The following is a 20,895-nucleotide window of genomic DNA, read 5'->3' on the forward strand; positions in this document are numbered from 1 at the left end:
AAATACAGTAAGGAACACTCACCTCGCAAACTAAATAGAACTGATGAGGCCCGACTCTGAATCTCAGCTCCCTACACGATACCTGATTCCATTAATTGACCAATTTCCATAAGACTCCAAAATACCCAAAATACCCTCAGGGTCAAACTTGGTCAAAGTCAAAGTCAACGGTCGAGGTCAACAGTCTGTGTTAACCCAACACGTGATTGTTTACTCATGAACACGCCGTGTTCCGCCAGCAACCAAATGATCGGGAAAACCTTATCCAACACGTCGTGTTGGCTTGCAAACACCTCGTGTTTATACAAGTTTCGGTAGCTTAATACATCTAGTGTTTTTTTCGATACCAAGGGATCTAAAGCTCAGATCTAGCCGATAATGCTATTAATAAGGATAAAGTTTCCAACTTTATCCACTGGGACTACTCAAAGGTGTTAGAACCCAACCATAAGGCTTGAAGACACAAGGGCTTAACCAATAAGTACTTAATTCTTAGAGTCTGAAGCCCAACCTTTCCAGAAGAGATTCTAGCACCAAAACCATCCCAAAGGTCGATGCTTTGTAGAAATGCATGTATTGAACCCATATTAGGTAAAAATGGGGATTTAGGACCTAATCTCCATGCATGGTATCAAAACTCAACTATAGGCCAAATCCAAGACTTTAATAGGTCACCTAGACCTGTAGATTCATAAAGTTGCAAACTTTATGAGATTTATGTTGGGTTTTGGTATACCACAACATCCTATGGTGCACATACAACCCTAAATACCTTGGATCTATGTTTTCACTAATTATACATGCAAATGGTTTCCAAGGTATTAATCTTACAACTAGCATGCATTTAACATAAAATTATAATATACTAGTTAGCATGACATACCTTTTGATGGAGCTTGAATTCTTGGTGTATTTGGCCTTAAAGAGCTTAGCCCCAATAGTGTGGAAGCCTCAAATGGAATCACAACACACCATGGACAAAGGATGAACTTGAGAGAGAATTCCATGCACACAAAAGACACCATGAACTCTAAAAAGATACAAGTGGTGATTTTGGGCAATAAAGTATCTATTTATATGTGGGATTTCTAGGGTCATGGATATAACCCAAATCCATACCCATGGGTTTTATGATCCATGGTTCATGTGGCCCAACTCTTTATGTATCCATACATAAACTTGGTCCAACATGGATCATAAGCCCAACACATATAAATATAACTAATTATCATAATTAGTCCCCATAGATTTAATTAGTCTCTTTCGACCACTAAATTAATTCCAAATTAATTCTTGATCACTACTAATTAAAACATATGATTTCATATTAATATATTATTACTTATAATATATTAATAAACCATAAATAACCTTCTCTCAAAAGTCCATCCTAACAAATTGTCCTGATGATATGCAACCCAAATGGACCATGCTACTCTCGGGTCGAATACATACCAATAATAGTTATGGGCTTAGACACCTAATCCAACAGTCTCCCACTTGGATAAGTCTAAAACTATTATTCAAGTATGACTCCAAGATCCCGACTAGCAATCGTAGCTCTTAAAGCCGCTGTCAAACTCTGAACAAATCAAATGACATGTCCATTAGATAAGGGATAATATATTCCTCCATTCTAGATATCATATGGACTGAGACATGGATTATAATCATTCTCTCTGTCCATTTGTTGTTTCCCGATTTCCGATTTATGACGACTGACTAATTGAACAAATCAAATCAGTCCAGGCCCGGCCGAGCACTTACGTTTGTCATCACCAAATCATCGAGGGGCCCACATATATCGCTTTTATCCCGAAGGTAAAAGGAATGGATAAACTTCGACTCATATGGCTTGTTCTACTACTTGTTGAATCATACACAAAGGCACGTTTTATAACATCGAGTTACCAATGCGTTTTCGTGCAATCAATGTATAACCAACTCATAGTAACAACTCATATCTCTAGGTTTGAAGAATATAAGATATTATCGTCTCATGATCACTCGTGATAAAATCCAAGAAGTGATTCCAATGAGCGCGGGTTGAATCCAATACTCAGAACTTATGAGCACTCATGAGTGTTGTAGCCCTTTGTCCAACATCTTAGACCTCTACAAGCCAACCCATGACAGTCTTAATTCATATCTACTTCCAACATATGACCGACTGCGGATGGTTTGAATAACTTAGTCATCCAGAACAATGACCTAGTTTATTCTGGAAGTCAAAACATGCAAAGTGAAACACAAGAATAAATGAATCAAATATGGTATCAAACCCTATGAATATAAATAAACACTTTTATTTATCACCATACTGATTACTCGTTATTCATTGTTTCGGTTTTATCAACTTTATACTTGAATTTAAAACAATAGTTGTCCCATGCTCCAAGCATGTACACTATGTTTTCTAAACACTAGTCATGCCATACACCAAGTATGCATACTATGTTTGTCTATGATCTTTACTTTGTGAAATAGATCAATTGAACATAACTCCAATGATCCTCTTTTCATAGTCCCAAATCCTTACTGCAAATGCAAGAATTCCAAATTCATGCCATTTACTGAAATCTGTTAGATTCTAAACTTATATGCATTGATCCTCTTGTAATGATTATGCACAAAGTCATATAGACTTGACAACAAACATTACAGAGCATTCCAAAGGAGATCAACTCCTTGGAAACATCCTTCTTGCATTAAGTTTCCTAATCTTACACAGATTGAATAATTTCTAACTTTGAAACATTTCCATATTCCATTTTGACTATCACTTCTGAACAAGAGTTTCCTCCTTACAGATTATGTCAATATGGTCCTTCCAGAATTATCATTATACTTCCAACTGTCCTTGAGCAACCAATCTTTGGTAAACCTTAGGTTGTCCTCGACAATTGTTTAATCCTTTTAGTCATATCCAATTCTAGACCTTTTCCCTTCTTAATGCCCCAGGCATTTGGAAAATTTTAGAAAGGATGAATATAGCACATGCAATCGATCCTATATCCGAAGCATATGGGACACGATTCATGATGTATCACATAAAGACTAAACCAGTCTTTTGCTATAATATTTCCATTTCAATTTGCCAAGTTCTCATAATTCAGATTATGAAAAGGGATGTCGTAATCATAATCGAATTTTAGAACGCAAATAATGGACCCTATATTAGAATTTTCTTATGTTGAGCCATTCCAACATAACATTCATATATATACTTGACTAAATACGATTAAAACCTCAATCTAAGCTTTTAGATTTGAGATGAAGTATAATTTCCTCTCCCTTAATTATAGCAAAACAACTTTTTCCCAATTGAAACCTTTTGTTTTCTATAATTAACATTGCTAACTTGCAACCTTTATCATAATTATCATGCTCCCACTAACATGATGATTATTAGCATAACACTTATGCTCCCACTAGCTTTGACATGTACTTAGAAATCAGTTGAACTTCTAGAAAAAACAATACTTTATTGACTTTCTTACCAAAGTTCAGATTTCTGATACTAGATTGCTTTGATAAAACTTTATCAATATCATACACCTTATCTTAGATAGCTCACAGGTGTGTCTAAACAATTTCAGAACAATGAAAAGGGATGCCGTAATCATAGTCTCAATTGTTTAGACCTTTGCCACTTCTCACAAGTCCATGTTAGTGTGCCGGTTAACCACACAGCTCCACTAACGACTTTGAGAATGCAAATATCACAATTGCTATCTACTTCAAATCTACTTGGTGGAAGTGTTTCCTCACCATCATTTTCATGAATCGGAGAGAAACCTTATGACCCTTAGATTTAATGGTGTATGTGTTCTTATCCATGTGAATTGTCAAAACCATAGTCACAAGACAAGGATAATGACAAATCCAAACTCATATGGACTGAACTCAATCTTAATTTCTTGCCACCTGGCAGCTCAAGGGCCTACTATTGCTTCCAAGTTGTTGTGCAACCAATTGAGAACTCTAAGAACTCATATGCAAAGCCAACTTTAACTGGAATGGGCACAGAATATGTCAACACGATAGGTTATAAACCTCAAGTCATGTGCTAGTGAAGAACTTCAGGTTTTATTCTTGATTAGTTCTTGAGACTTTCAAGACCTTTAAGACTCCCACTGTCCTCTTGACATATAAGACTTTCTTGTCAGATATTCAAGAGATAGTGTGGATTCTAATCAAGACAAACACTTCACACAATTGGCCTTAGTTGGTCTTTGTTTTATCCAAAACATCACAACTTACCAATTTCAAATGTACAAGAGTAGAAAACTTTTACTCTTACATTTGATAAGTGTTTTAAACCTTCTTTAAGACATGTCACTCAAGTTACAATCTTAGAGTATAACTCTAAGAATTGTTTTTGGAACGAAGTATGAATCATCTTCTTGATTTAACCACTTCAATAATTCATAACTCCTCTTCTTAACTATTAGAATGCACTTAGAGGATGAATTGTGATAAGGTCTCAAAATCATTAAGATGGTCTTAAAACATGATACTAAAGTACTCTCCCATCTTTTCAGATTTGAGAAACTTTTATCTTTCTGCCTAAATTGATTCTTCTTATTCGCTCTGCCATACATTGGAACCTTTTCCAATGTCTCAGAATTACACTTAAGCTTGTAAGTATAACCATATTTACTGAGCTATAGTAAATTATGACGAATAGTCTTATCGATCTTTTGTGGTGGACTCTGACCAGTGCACAAGAATGTGTACCCGATCCCTTAGTCCTTCACTTGACTCACACACCCATGTGAACAAGTAGTTAGTCTTAATTTTTCCAATGCTCGAAAGTTCTCATTCATCATGCTATACAACTTGCATGATTCCAAGTTTCTATCCAACTGAAACTTGGGTGATGAGAATCTTTCCTTATTTGGTAAATTTAGACACTACCACAAATGAAAGAATCAAATTCATATTTCCACTCTTGCTCTTAATGGAATCTTATAAGCAACACAGATTTTCACAAATGCCATTGTAAGGATATTTTAAAATAAATAAAATCAAAAGATTTACCTTTTATTTTAAAACTTTGCGGAAAAACTTATCCTTACAATCCATATGAAAACTTGTTGTTATCTATTCCTAAGCAAAATATCATAACTCCTAAGAAGTAGCTCAAGAATCCGATCTTCAAACTATGCGATAGAAATCCATCTACGCGATCAGATTCAGCATATTCTTTCTTTAAGTTTCTTCACTTTTCTTTGATTCTTAAAACATCAACATGTGACCCAGTCACATCATGTATCAAGAATCTCAGAATAGAAACTTAGCAGAGTTAGATAGTGGACTTTACCTGAAGTAGAGTCAAACTTATTGACTTTAACATCCTTAGGTAAATTTGGCAGCTTCGCAACAAATCCCCCTTTCTTTGGCAATATAAACATATGGACCCTTTGGTAATGGGACTATCTCAGACTTAGCTTTTCTCTTTACCATTTGGTCAACCGAGTTGACTATGGCCGATCCATTTCCATTGGGAAGAGAATGCTTTTTTGGATTCCCAGTGTCATCATTGTCAATGTCCATAAAGTTTTTAGGAAGTTGATCTTAGTAAATAGATAAGATCATTAAGGGTCTTGTCATAGTCTGTTTCATAGGTGTTCCAAAAGAACTCACTATGTGACTTAGAAAGTAGTTGAGCCACCAACTTTCTCAAGACTTTGACACCCAACTCTCCCGGCTTGTCAATATGTGACTACATCTCCAAGATGTGATCACACATAGACCTTTGCTTGCCAATAGGGCTTGAGTGACCTTAAACTTTTCAGGAACTTGTGGGTTAGGGAGAATAATTGGAGGAGGTGAAAGAAGTATGATTTCCATGGGACATCATCTTCATTTAGGAAAGCTTGTTTCAAGAGATTTGGGAAGATCTTAAATGTCTAAACCAGACATCTTTTGGGAGATACTCAAGATAGTTGATTTAAAGTCCTTAATATAACACCCAATATGAAATATTAAGGCTAGGACCCAACACAATACTTTTATAACTTGGAAGAGGGATGTCGTAATCCAAGCTATAAAATATTTGAAGGTAGGCGAATGACGATTCACCAATTTCCACCATGAAAACGAAATATATATTATTAGGTTTTAATTGGTTTTTGAAACTCCTAGATCTTTGAGATTCATTGAACTGTTCAATGGCATGTTTCAATCTCGAGTGTGCCCTTCAGGTTTTGTGACTGGGATGCCGAGGATCACAAAACAAGGTGTGAAGTAACCATGCAAATTACTTGGTACCCTTAAGTGTTTACCCCTCAATCGATGTGCCGGTTAACCACACACGCTCCATCGATACTATGATAAACATTAGGTTACCCCTCAATCGATGTACCTTGTTAAATACGAGTTAGTGTGCCGGTTAACCACACACGCTCCACTAACCGACTTAAACAAAGTGTAAAGTGTAATTTCATGGATTAGCACCTTATTCACTTTTTCCTAAGTAACTAAGATTGGGTATTTATAAAAGGTTTAGTTACTTAGTATTTATCATTAATACTTTTAATGAAGGGAGAATTATAGTCCTTGTCCTACCCGTTCGGCTAACGACCCTCCACCGGTCAAGGAAGCGGTGGGTGAGAGTGGACACCCATTAAACTGCCATTTTATAGGCAGTAACCTTATACCCCCCTTATAGACCGGCTTCGTGAATGAGGCCTACTAACGGTAAAACTGACTTTGTTCTTATACATACATATATATATATATATATATATACTTATATATATATATATATATATATATATATATATATATATATATACTTATATATATATATATATATATATATATAAGTATTAACTATTAATATTATAATAGTATAAGGGTGTATTTTAAACATTTAAAATACTTGGTGGTTTAATCTATTAATTAAACTATACTCTTAATTTAATTAAACTTAAACCATGTCTTTATGGAATTATTAACTCTTTTAATTAGACACTTTAATTAATTTAATGAAGTTCATAAAGTTTGAACTTTAACTTTTAAAATTCTTGGGTTTGGAATTAAAGTGTATATGGGGTTTGACTTTACAAATTCCAAAACTTGAGGACAAGTTTTGAACAATTCAAAAAACTTATGGTTTCCATAACTTATGAATTTTAAAGTGGTTTAATGGAAAAAACCCTTCAAGTTCCATAACTTGTAGACAAGTTATGGAAGACTTTAAAAGCATTAAAAATGTGACTCTTCATTTTTTCATAACTTATGGAATTTTTATGGGTTTTAAAATTCATAAATGTGACTTTTCATGTAACTTGAGGACAAGTTACAAAAACACATATTATGAACAACTTCAAGATTAATTTGGATTGAAAACAACTATCTCATAATTTTTCCTATTAATCTCAACAAACTCATAAACATGAACATTCATAATCAACATTTTTCAAGCATCATATAAACATGTATAAAACTTGAAACTTTGATTATTATCCTTTATTTGTATGAGAATAAACATTACCATAGTATCAAAAAACAAATTTTATGAACAAAAACACTTTGCGGTAATGATTCTAATCCAAAACAGGCCAAAAAACTCGAAGATAAGCTGTTAGGGGGTCCTACTCGTCGAGTGCATGAACCAACTCGACGAGTTGGATGAATTTGTTCATGGACTCGTCGAGTCTGCTGTCCCGACAGCAAAAAATTCGATTTTTTCAGTTTTTTTTTCAGCAACTTGCATCAAGTATAATTGAAAACAACCCATGGCTCTGATACCACTGTTGGGTTTTGGTATACTACAACATCCTATGGTGCACATACAACCCTAAATACCTTGGATCTATGTTTTCACTAATTATACATGCAAATGGTTTCCAAGGTATTAATCTTACAACTAGCATGCATTTAACATAAAATTATAATATACTAGTTAGCATGACATACCTTTTGATGGAGCTTGAATTCTTGGTGTATTTGGCCTTAAAGAGCTTAGCCCCAATAGTGTGGAAGCCTCAAATGGAATCACAACACACCATGGACAAAGGATGAACTTGAGAGAGAATTCCATGCACACAAAAGACACCATGAACTCTAAAAAGATACAAGTGGTGATTTTGGGCAATAAAGTATCTATTTATATGTGGGATTTCTAGGGTCATGGATATAACCCAAATCCATACCCATGGGTTTTATGATCCATGGTTCATGTGGCCCAACTCTTTATGTATCCATACATAAACTTGGTCCAACATGGATCATAAGCCCAACACATATAAATATAACTAATTATCATAATTAGTCCCCATAGATTTAATTAGTCTCTTTCGACCACTAAATTAATTCCAAATTAATTCTTGATCACTACTAATTAAAACATATGATTTCATATTAATATATTATTACTTATAATATATTAATAAACCATAAATAACCTTCTCTCAAAAGTCCATCCTAACAAATTGTCCTAATGATATGCAACCCAAATGGACCATGCTACTCTCGGGTCGAATACATACCAATAATAGTTATGGGCTTAGACACCTAATCCAACAATTTACCCATCCCAACCTTCAAGAGCAAGGAGCTAAAGGGGAAAATCCCAAGATCTAGCAACATAGAAGGATAAAAATCGGATCTTGGACACTTACAAAGGTCTAGAAGAGTGTCATACTGAAGAATGAGGGCTTTCTTGCTTGATCGTTGCTTCCTTCTCCCAACTTCTTCTTTCTTTAGCTTCAACAACACCACACTAGCTCATAAATGAGAGGGAAAGATGATTAGGGTTTTCAAGGGTCAATTTGGAGAATTGGAGGCTAATAGAAGGCCAATCTATTGGGGCTTAAGGGGATTTTATAAGGTGTAAATCCCTAAAATTAGGGTTTTCTCAACCAGCCACCAACACGCCGTGTTGGTCCATGAAAATACGTGACCCAAAAGTTCTCAACACGCCATGGTGAGGCTTCACCACGCTGTGTTCCAAGGGAAAAGACATGCATGAATGGAATTAATTTCATACCAGAAAAATCGAGATGTTACAATTCTCCCCCACTTGGACTAGACTTCGTCCTCGAAGTCTGATACGGTAAATAACTCGGGATAATGCTCCTGTATCTCCGCCTCCGGCTCCCAGGACCATTCGGAGCCCTTTCAGTGCTGCCACCGTACCATCACCAAAGGTACTTCCTTGCTACGCAAAACCTTTACCTTCCTTCCCAGAATAACCACCGGTCTCTCAACATAGTTCAGACGCTCATCGACTTGAAAATCATCAAAGGACACCATTGCGTCCTCATCCAATACGCACTTCCACAGCTACGAAACATGGAAAGTGTTGTGAATCTGATTGAGCTCCTCAGGAAGAACCAATCGGTAGACAACCTTGCCAACCCTGGCAATAACCCGAAATGGCCCAATATATCGGGGACTCAATATCCCCCTCTTTCTGAAGCGGATCACACCTTTCCAAGGTGATATCTTCTGTAGTACCATGTCGCCGACCTGAAACTCCAACTCAGATTCGTGTCGGTCGGCATAACTCTTCTGACGACTCTGAGCAGTCTGTAATCTCTCTCTGATCAGTTGAATCATCTCTGTGGTCTGAAGGACCACTTCGGTCCCTCCTATCACCTTGTGACCAACCTCCTCCCAACAAACCAGGGTACGACATCTCTATCCATACAAGAGCTCAAAAGGTGGAGCACCAATGCTGGAGTGATAACTGTTGTTGTAGGAGAACTGTAACATCTCCCTTTGGCACGTATCATAATATTGTCCGCTTTGGGCCAATCGGTACGAGGACTTCCTAGGGGGTCACCCATCCCGGTACTACTCCCGCCCAAGCACGCTTAACTGCAGAGTTCTTATGGGATCTGCTGCCCTCACGGGTTTAAAACACGTTGTTGTAGGGGAAGTACCCACACCCCTTATAAGGAATGTTTCGTTCTCCTTCCAAGCCGATGTGGGATCAGGTGCAACCCATCTTCACCCCCATTATAGGGTTCGACGTCCTTGTCGAACACATTGACCCGTGCCATAGCTCTGATACCATTTGTAAGATCCCCCTCTGGCACGTATCACAATATTGTCCGCTTTGGGCCACTTGGCACGAGGACTTACCAGGGGGTCACTTATCCCGGTACTACTCCCGCCCGAGCACACTTAACTATAGAGTTCTTATAGGATCTGCTGCCCTCACGGATTTAAAACGCGTTGTGACAAGGATAGGTGACCCCTTCGGAAGTCCTCGTGCCGAGTGGCCCAAAGCAGACAATATTGTGATATGTGCCAGAGGGGGATGTTACAAATGGTATCAGAGCTGGGGCACGGGTCGATGTGTTCGCGGGGACGTCAAAACCTATAGTGGGGGGTGAAGGCGGGCAGGTTAGCTGCACATAATCCCATATCGACTGGGAAGGATAACTAAGCATTCCTTATAAGGGGTGTGGATACCTTCCCTAACACAACGCGTTTTAAAGCCGTGAGGGCAGCAGATCCCATAAGAACTTTGTAGTTAAGCGTGCCCGGGCGAGAGCAATCCAGGGATGGGTGACCCCTTGGGAAGTTTTCGTGTCGGGAGCTCAAAGCAGACAATATTGTGATACGTGCCAAAGGGGGATGTTATAAGAACTTCGCAAGAGGCAGGTAGGAGTCCCAGCTCCCACCGAAATCGATGACACAGGCCCGCAACATATCCTCTAGGGTCTGTATCGTCCACTCACTCTGGCCATCGGTCTGCGGATGATAAGCGGTAATGAAATGCAATCACGTGTCCAGTTCCTCGTGGAACTTCTGCCAAAAACGAGAAACCGAACATCATGGTCGGAAACAATGGAGATCGAAACCCCATGGCGAGCAACAATCTCGCGGACATACACATCGGCCAACTTCTCGGCCGACAAAACTCTCCTGAATCGCCAGAAATTGGGCACTATTGTTCAATCGATCCACGATGACCCAGATAGCATCGAAACCCTTTGCCGTATTCAACAACTTGGTGATGAAATCCATCGAAATCTGCTCCCATTTCCATACGGGAACCTCCAGAGGCTGCAGCTTCCCTTGCGGCCTCTGATGCTCAGCCTTGACCATCCTATAGGTCATACATCTCTCAATGTACCAGGCGATCTCCCTTTTCATACACGACCACCAATAGCTCAATCTCAGATCCCGGTACATCTTGGTGGCCCCCGGATGGATAGAAAAATGAGACTTATGAGCCTCCTCCAACACAATCTGTCTGACCCCACCAGACATCGGAACCCATACCCGACTACAACGGGTAACCAATCCACGACCATCTAGAACAAGTCTGGCAATCTCACCCCTGATCCTCTCTATCTTCCAGTTCTCTTCCCGAACACCCTTGTCCTGAACCTCCCTAATCAATCCCAAAAGCGGGGAATCCACCCCCTTCCTCGTCAGACGAGTGAGGGGTACTACAATCTTGGAGAAATACTGAATGAATCTCCGATAGTACCCTGCCAAACCCAAGAAACTCATGATATCCGTGGGAGATTTCGGAACCTCCCACTGCATCACAGCCTCGATCTTGGCCGGGTCGATCAAAATTCCATCCTGGTTAACGAGATGTCCAAGGAACTGCACCTCTCGTAACCAAAACTCGTACTTTGAGAACTTAGCATAAAGTTGTTCTCGCCCCAAAACCCCCAGAAGTTCGCGAAGATGCTCCTCATGCTGCTCTCTGGTCTTGGAATATAACAATATATCATCAATGAATACAAAAACCGAACGATCGAGCATCGGCCTGCATACTCCATGCATCAAATCCATAAATACTGCATGCGCATTGGTGAGACGAAATGGCATCACCACGAAATCGTAATGCCCATAACGAGTCCGGAACACGGTCTTCTCCACATCCTCCTCTCTCACCCTGACCTGATGATACCCGAAGCTCAACTCTATCTTGGAGAACCAAGATGCACCCTGAAACTAATCAACGAGGTCGTCAATCTGTGGAAGGGGATAATGGTTCTTCACCATTAACTTGTTCAACTCCCGGTAATCAATGCACATCCGGTGTGAACAATCCTTTTTCTTGACAAACAAAACCGGCGCTCCCCACGGAGAACTGCTTGGCCTGATGAATTGCCTAGTAGCTCCTGCTGCTGAGATGACAACTCTTGCATCTCAGGCGATGCCAAGCGATACGACGCCTTGGCAATTGAGGCCGCACATGGCACAAGGTCTATCATGAACCCGATCTACCTCTCAGGAGGCACACTAGGTAACTCCTCCGAAAATACATCTGCGAACTCCCTAACCACCGAAACCTCTGAAACTGATGTTTGATCCCCAATCTGCATATCCACCACATAAGCCAAGAAACCCACACACCCATGCTGAATATACAGCCAAGACCTTGCTGCAGAACAAAACCCTGAACCCATCCTGATGCCCTATCCATAGATAACTAGTTATCCCCCAGTTGGCGTTCGAACTACCACGCATTGTCCCTCACAATCAATCATAGCGTTGAACTGACTCAACCAATCCATACCCACAATCATGCAAACATCCCCCATGGGGATTGGGATCAAATCGATCGGGAAAGGCACCCCGAAGATCTCCATAACACAACCTTGATACAATGATGAAGCATAAACCCCGTGTTCGTTAGCGATAGAAACTCGCAACGGACACTCCAACTCCCTAATGGGCATATCAAACTCCCTACTAAATGATCGAGATACGAAAGACCGACTCGTACTCGAGTCAAACAATACTAGAGCAGGCAAAGAGTTCACTAGGAACGTACCTAACAGAGGCACATATAAGCATAGCACAAAACATAATCAATAAGATAAAGGATAGAAACATACCAGTCACAACATCTGGTGCTACTCTGGCCTCCTCGGCAGTGAGCCGGAAAGTGCGACCTCGAACCCTCGGGGGCTCCGCCTTCCCCTGGCACCCATCTGTGATCCTCAAAGTAGGCGGAGCAGGGGCCTGCGCCGACTTGGCGACGAGCAATGGACAGTTGACCTTCACATGGACAACCTGATCACAATGATACCAAATCCTAGAACTCAGAGCTGGGATCGGCAGACGAAAATCTCTCGCATAATGCCCCTCCTTGCCACATTTGTGGCACACACCTCCTGATCGACAAGTCTCATCATGAACCTTACCACACTTCCCACAAGTGCAACCTCTCCCAGATCTAGAATCAACGGCCTTGAACCGCTTCGACGCCGGCTGCGACTGTGTCGGGTCCGGTCTATGCTCATTCTACTGAAGGTCTATCTCAAACTCACTCCGCCTAGCGGCCTCCTGCAACTCCAACAAAAAACAATATCGCTGGGTGGAAACAAAATGCCTGATATCCGTCTTGAGCATGCTCAATTAACAGGTCATCTGAGCCTGGTCAGAAGCAAACTTAGGGCAAACATGGCCCTCTCAGTAACATCCTGGTGATCTCTATCACCGACTTCGATCCCTGCATCAGATATCGAGTACGGAACATCTCCATGAATCGATCTCAAGATACCACATCCCTGTGCTCAGTAGAATATGATCCCGTACCAAGTATCCACTAATCCTTCACTCCATATCTTAGAAGGTTCAGAGCGCACATGACCTTTTCTTCAGCTGGGCAGGAGCAGGTGAAAAAGCATCCCTCGACATCAGATATCCACCTCATGGCTACAATCGGGTCCTAAACTCCATCAAAACTCAGGGGCTTTGTATTGTCCAAGTTCTGATACTGAAAAACCTGACCCGATCCAACACCTGCAGTTGCAACAACTGCATAGGCTGTAACCTCAGTTGTCTCAGCAACGGCTGCGTATTTGTTATCAAAGAACTCCATCATCGTGGTCTTAATAGACCCAAATAACTCCGGTATCTGATCCCTGACTATAGCCATAACCTCCTCATGGAGAATCTCCCTAATCCTGTCATCCAACGCAACTGACCCACCCTAACTGCCAGCTCCTGATCCTGATCTGGACCCAATATCAACTCACCTCGTCGTCACCATACTAAAAATAAACTAAGGAAGATCAGATAACATGCATATCAAAACAGGGAACCAACTCCCAATAAAGCCGTATGGGTTGTGACTTACCTGTTACGTGTACGGGTCCTGTGCTTCTAGTAGTACAGGCCCATACTACCTTCCACACCTACCCGCATTTGTTCCATAAGATCATCACAACAACCCTAACGATACACACTAGCATAAATATACACTCGATCCTCACCCCCTAGAGGAAAGGCTAATCATCTCAGAACTTGTCGGCTGACCCCACACAACCTATCCATGAAACTTCCACCAACCATGTAGCACTCGTGTATGCTAGTTATACATAACACTGGACCCCATAGACAGTTGAATATCTGATCCTACCCTAAGCCATTCATCAAACAAGAATTAGAAATAAGGCCAAATCAAACATTCTCGGGCTATATAATCTTAGTTATGCATGGCCATGATGCATACACTAAGCAACTACAGTAATGATGTCAATTTCATGTAAGAAGAACCCTAGGGTATTAGGCATCATATAATCAGGCAATTCTATCATGCAATTTCCTGAAGATCCCTAGACTATCACTAGCATGTTCTAATATATCACAATATCAAATAACAGTGTGGTATTTTGGGGTCTACTTATTGGCTCCGACTGATCGTACATATCGCATCCTCCTTGATTATTTTGAAAACTTTTGAAAATTGTTTTGAAAAATCTTTTCCTTAGTTTGAGACTGGACTCACACGAGTGTTTCATCTAATTCACTCAAACCAAGGCTCTGATACCAACTTGTAACATCCATAAATTTCATGAAAAATTTAAACTTTTTAAACAATCCAAACCACCGTTTGTTTAAAAAAATAGTTTTCCAAAACATGTCTATTATTAGAGTTTTCCAAAAATCATAATCAAAACATGAGGAGGTGCACGATCAAGCCTTCGCCTTCCCGCGATCATCTGAGGTACCCGAAAAATAACCCAAAACAGTAAGCCGAAAGCTTAGTGTGTTTCCCCCAAGGTACCAACACAATACAAAACCGACATAATAACAATAAACAACATGCATACAGAGCCTTCAGTCTGAATGGAACACCCCACCGGCCTTCAGTCTACCTGGTACGCTCACATAACCTTCAACATGACTGGTACGCCACACCGGGCCTTCAGCCCATCTGGACCATTCTCCAGGCCTTCGGCCTGACTGGCACGCCCTATGGTCCTTCAGTCTATCAGGGACACCCTGGGTCTGTTGGCCTTCAACACAAAGCAGGTCCGCCTCAACCCAACCACACATACACCATGTCGACACATATATAACAGATAATCATACAATTAACCAGCCAATAACAAGCATATAGATCTTAATCATCACTAAGCATAACATCATCCTATCTACCAGGATACAGATCTAACAGATCACTACAACACTCAATCATACGATAATCAGGATGACAATCCAAAAGGGTCGGCCTTGGTGCCTTCGACCCAAAATTATAGTAACGAACACTCACCTCACAAACTGAATAGAACTGATGAGGCCTAACTCTGAATTTCAGCTCCCTACACGATACCTGATTCCATTAGTTGACTAATTTCCATAAGAATCCAAAATACCCTCAACGTCAAACTTGGTCAAAGTCAAAGTCAACGGTCGAGGTCAACAGTCCGTGTTGACCCAACATGTGTTTGTATACTCATGAACACGCCGTGTTCCGCCAGCAACCAAATGATCGGGAAAACCTCAGCCAACATGTCGTGTTTACCCGAGTTCTAGCAGCTTAATACATCCAGGTGTTTTCTTCGATTCCAAGGGATCTTAAGCTCAGATCTAGCCCATAATGCTATTAAGAAGGATAAAGTTTCCAACTTTATTCACTGGGACCACTCAAAATCTCTAAAACCCAACCACAAGGCTTGAAGACACAAGGGCTTAACCAATAAGTACTTACTTCTTACAGTCTGAAGCCCAACCTTTCCAGAAGAGATTCTAGCACCAAAACCATCCTAAAGGTCGGTGCTTTATAGACATGCATGTCTAATGCATGTCTTGAACCCATATTAGGTCAAAATGGGGATTTATGACCTAATCTTCATGCATGGCATCAAAACTCAACTATAGGCCAAATACCATCGTTAGTGGCATTAGCTTCCGTTACTCGAATACTTATTATTATTATTATTATTATTATTATTATTATTGTTGTTGTTGTTGTTGTTGTTGTTGTTGTAGTTGTTGTTGTTATTATTACAAATGATTTCGGTTTTATGATTATAAATGGAAATAAATTTAAATTAAAAACGGTTTTAATTAATGCCTGAAAGATCTAATCGATATATTTAAGAATAATATAATTTAATTAATTTAATTAATATGTATTTAGCATAATCACTAGTAATTAAAAAAAGGTTTAAAAGAAATAGAGGGGCTTAAATGTGCAAAATAGAAACTTAAGATGTCATGCAATTAGGGTTAGGGTGAAAGTAAGACATGGATGAAAAGATTAGGGGCTTAATTTCAAATCCTCATTAAAACACCACTTGAAGGCGTCTGTTGGCTTCAAGAGGGTACGTCCAAGAGTTTTTCTTCCCTTGGCTATAAGTAAAATCAAATTACAATTCCAATCGTTTATGTTTGTTGCAACGTCGATCAAAAGGATGGAAAGGAAAGAAGGAACGAATGAGGGAGATGAGAGAGAGAGAGAGAGAGACAGAGAAATAGAGAGAGACGGGAAAACATATTGGGAACTTGTGGATACTGTATTTGATCAATAGAGAAGGACTCAAAAAAATCACTTGTTCTTGGGTCAAGTGCGTCAGTTAGGAGACAGTAAAAAAACGAACGAGATCAGAGGAAGCTAGAAATGTGTGTATCGGGGGAGACTCATTTAGTTTTGTGGGTGTATGGAGGTTTGGTCGATAAGATGGATAAGGGGGTCGCATTGTGGTTCCCGTTGAGGCTAGGATTCGGTCACCTCTCTTAGTAAGTCTCTGATTTGATTAATTCTCTTGTAATTCAATCTCAATTGATTCATAATTTGTGTCATGGGTCATGATTTCATCTACTATAAATTCTTGTGATTTGTGTGATCAATTTCCAACCGCATTGGATATTTCATTGGTTGATTCTTGAGTCTCCATTCTCTTATGTTTGTGTTGCAACCGCTAGTAAATTGGTTGAGATCGTGAAGCCAATTTGCATTTCCTTTGTGTCAATGATTGTGATTTCTTTAACTTTGATTCTAGTGATTTCATTATTATCGTACCATGCACGCATGCATGTTTTCTGTATGTATGTCCTGTATATATGTAAAGCTAGTATAGGCCCATCTTTTAGGTTTATGTAGCCCATTTTGTACACGTTTACTATATAAATGAATTCCAAGGCCAAAGGCCAGTCCATGGGAAAATAATACACTTACATGGTATCAGAGTCGGCATCCTGCACACCGTGGTGCAGCACATGCCTATTTATCCTCATCGAGCCTCCGAATCTAAGGAAGGTGTTAGTGTATCCCATATCGATGCGAAATGGTAATATAAGTAGCTATATATGTTGGAGTTCCCCTTATCTCCATAAGGGCTCTTTTGGAGAGACAATCTATAAAATCTCAAAAATCACAACAAATTTAAAATTTTTAAAACAACCCATTTTCAAAAAGTAATGTTTACATAACCACTGTCTTCAAAGCATTATTCAAAAATCAGAGTCTCCCAAGATCCAATAAACATAAAATCGAGGATGAGTACGGTCACGCCTTCGTCTTGCCACAGTTCTCAGAAGTACCTGAAACAAATGTAAACTATAATCCAATGCTTAGTAAGTTCCCCCAAAGTACCAACACACCACATAACAAGCAAGCATGAAAACATGAGCAGCCAGCCTGACAGGACCACCTCGTAGGGCCAACAACCTATCTGGACCGCACTACGAGCAGCCGACTTGACTGGACCACCTCACAGGGCCTACAACCTATCTGAACTGCTCTACGGGCCGCCGACCTGACTGGACTGCCTCCCAGGGCCTATAGCCTATCCGGTCGTCCCCGGGTGTCTTGGCCTACATCACAAAGAAAGATCGCCTCAACCTAAACCAACATGTCGACATATGCAAAAAATAAAAATGAACACAAATCCAGAAATTACAAATAATCATAAGGATCTAACGGATCACAGCAACATAACAACATACGGTAAACCAGGATATCTATCCAAGGGGTCAGCCTCGGTGCCTTCGACCCGTAAGTACAATGAGGAAAACTCACCTCATAGTCTCAATGCAGTCTGAATAACTCCTAGCTCCGACAAACGTCTCAACCCAAATCTTAAGTATCAAATCATTTCCATTCTAAATTAATAATATTTCCCCAAAACACCCTTGGTCAAAACTGGTCAAAATCAACAAGTCAACCGAGTCAACACAGCCGAGTCGACTTAACCTTCGTACATGGGGCGTATTCCAGAGGTACGTGGGGCGTACGAGCTGTCCAAGGCGTCGGGGCCAGATCTACATACGTGCAGCGTACCCTTCGGTACGCCCAGCGTACACAACAGTCCCCTTCTTAACCTATTAAGTGCTTATTTCTTCGACTTAACACGTCAAATTGCAGATCCATGGCTAAAATACCATCAAGAGTCATAAAGTTTTATGACTTTGCATGTCCAATAAGTGCTTCATACACAGAATCTAAACATCTTAATGCCTTAAGACCTTCTATAGCATGCATGGAGTAAAACTATGCATCAAGACCACATTTTTATGACTCAAGACCCCTCATAAGGTCTGAAAGGACGACTTATTGGGTTAATAGCATGTCATGCTCAAGAATCACCATATTTGAGACCAAAATGCCCTAAATTGAAGAAATGACTAGATCTACAAGAGAAAATGATCAAGTTATGAACTTTTTAGCTCCTGGAGGTTGCGGTTCAAGTGGAGAATCCCATATCTAAGTGGCTTCCAAGCTTCAAGGTTCTTGCACCAACTTCTCCTTCTTCAAGAACACAAAAAAGGCACACAAATGAGCTCAAATCACTCTTATCACTTAGGGTTTGCTAGAGGGTCGAATTCTCATATGGGAGTTGATGAAGGAAAGATAAATGAGGCTATAATGATGGTTATATATGGATAAAACCCTAAAAATTATGGTTTAAACTTTCTCCACGTACGCCCCGCATACGCGGCGTATGCCCATCATTCTAGGTTCCGCCCTAGTACGCTCAGCGTACACAACGTATGCCCAGCATACTTCCCTGTAACATCCCAAAATTTGAGGCCAAAAAAAAATGTTTTAAATTAAGTAAATCATCATTTAGGTTACCAAACATTGTCACTATTTCATCATTCATAAAATCATAAAATCATGTCTCGAAAACCATATCATCAGGAACAATGAAAATCAGAGTACAATCCCAGAAAATCCGATGCGGAAACCATGTGTGTGATGCGCTGCTACGCCGCCGGCACTTTCCCCTTGGACGAAGAGGTACCTGAAACCAAAACTGAAACTGTAAGCACAAAGCTTAGTGAGTTCCCCCATCATACCACATACCACATAACACCGTCGGTATCTTTCAACCGGTAACTGCCATCGGTATCTTTCAATCGGTAACCATCATCGGTCTCTTTCAACCGGTTCACGTCATCGGTATCTTTCAACCGGTAACCGGGGACTATTTCACCCCTAGCACTAGCATATCGTAACGAGAGGTAATCATACAGTCAGGCATAACTGGGTAGGGACAACTAATCCCTTCTACACACATAGCATATCACACAGGCATATCCCATGACCATAACACATTAACATACCAAGATAATTATCACAAAGACAATCATCTCAAACATAACTACCTACTGGTGGGCCGGCATTGGTGCCTTAGACCCACCCCTACTGGAAGGTAACTCACCTCGTAGTAGTAGCTGCCGATCTGTGCGGGAACTCTCTGTCTGCTGCTACTGCTCCGGAAATCCTCCGGCTATAATTCCCACAAAACACTCAATCAGAGTCTGATAACTACTCTTATGGTAGAATGACTATTTTACCCCTGACCTAGTCAAAGTCAATCCAAAGTCAACTTCCAGCTGACCTGACTCGCCGAGTTGGGCCGCCAACTCGTCGAGTCCTTATCCATCTAATTGTCCTCATTCCCGTCCCTACTCGTCGAGTTAGGCAATGACTCGACGAGTTCTCCTATTCGAACATCGAATGATCCTTCATCCGACTCGCCGAGTTGTATGAACAACTCTCCGAGTTCATCTTCATCTGAAGAACAAGTCCTATCCTAGACTCGCCGAGTTGTATGAACAACTCGTCGAGTTCATCTTCATATGATGGGAGATTGCCTTGGACTCGCCGAGTCTGTTCATATACTCACCGAGTCCCATCAACTCCAGGTCTAATGCTAAGTCCAATACGTTGGGTCACTCCTTTGGATCCTCTAAAACTCTTACATCATCCAACTGGGTTCCTTCGAACCCTAACAGAAAAAGGGAGTCAAGTCTCCGACTCGCCGAGTCCCAAGAACGACTCGCCGAGTCGATAATATCCAACTCTAATTCTTTGATTTATGAAGTGCAACTCTTGTCCAAATGATAGATCTATGCCCCTAAGATCGATCTAGCACGTAAAGTTACAAACTTTACGTGCATGCATGGGACTTTGAGCCTAAAATGCCCAAAAAGAAGCTCTTAAGATGCATGGAGCCTTCCATGGGTGCAAAAGCAACCCCTAACTGCCTTGTGACCCCTCCAAGGTCCTAGATCCGAAGCCTTGACCTCCCAACCATGCTTGCAATCATGGTTGGTTACAAAATATGGCTTAAAAGCCCTAAATCTCCCCAAAATGGGATCTAACAAAAGAACAATCAAGGTATAGACTTTATACCTTCTGGAGACTGCAAATGATGAACCAAC

This window comes from Lactuca virosa, chromosome 2, assembly GCF_052849685.1.
Source record: "Lactuca virosa cultivar CGN04683 chromosome 2, Lactuca_virosa_CGN04683_v6, whole genome shotgun sequence".
Lineage (NCBI taxonomy): Eukaryota > Viridiplantae > Streptophyta > Magnoliopsida > Asterales > Asteraceae > Lactuca > Lactuca virosa.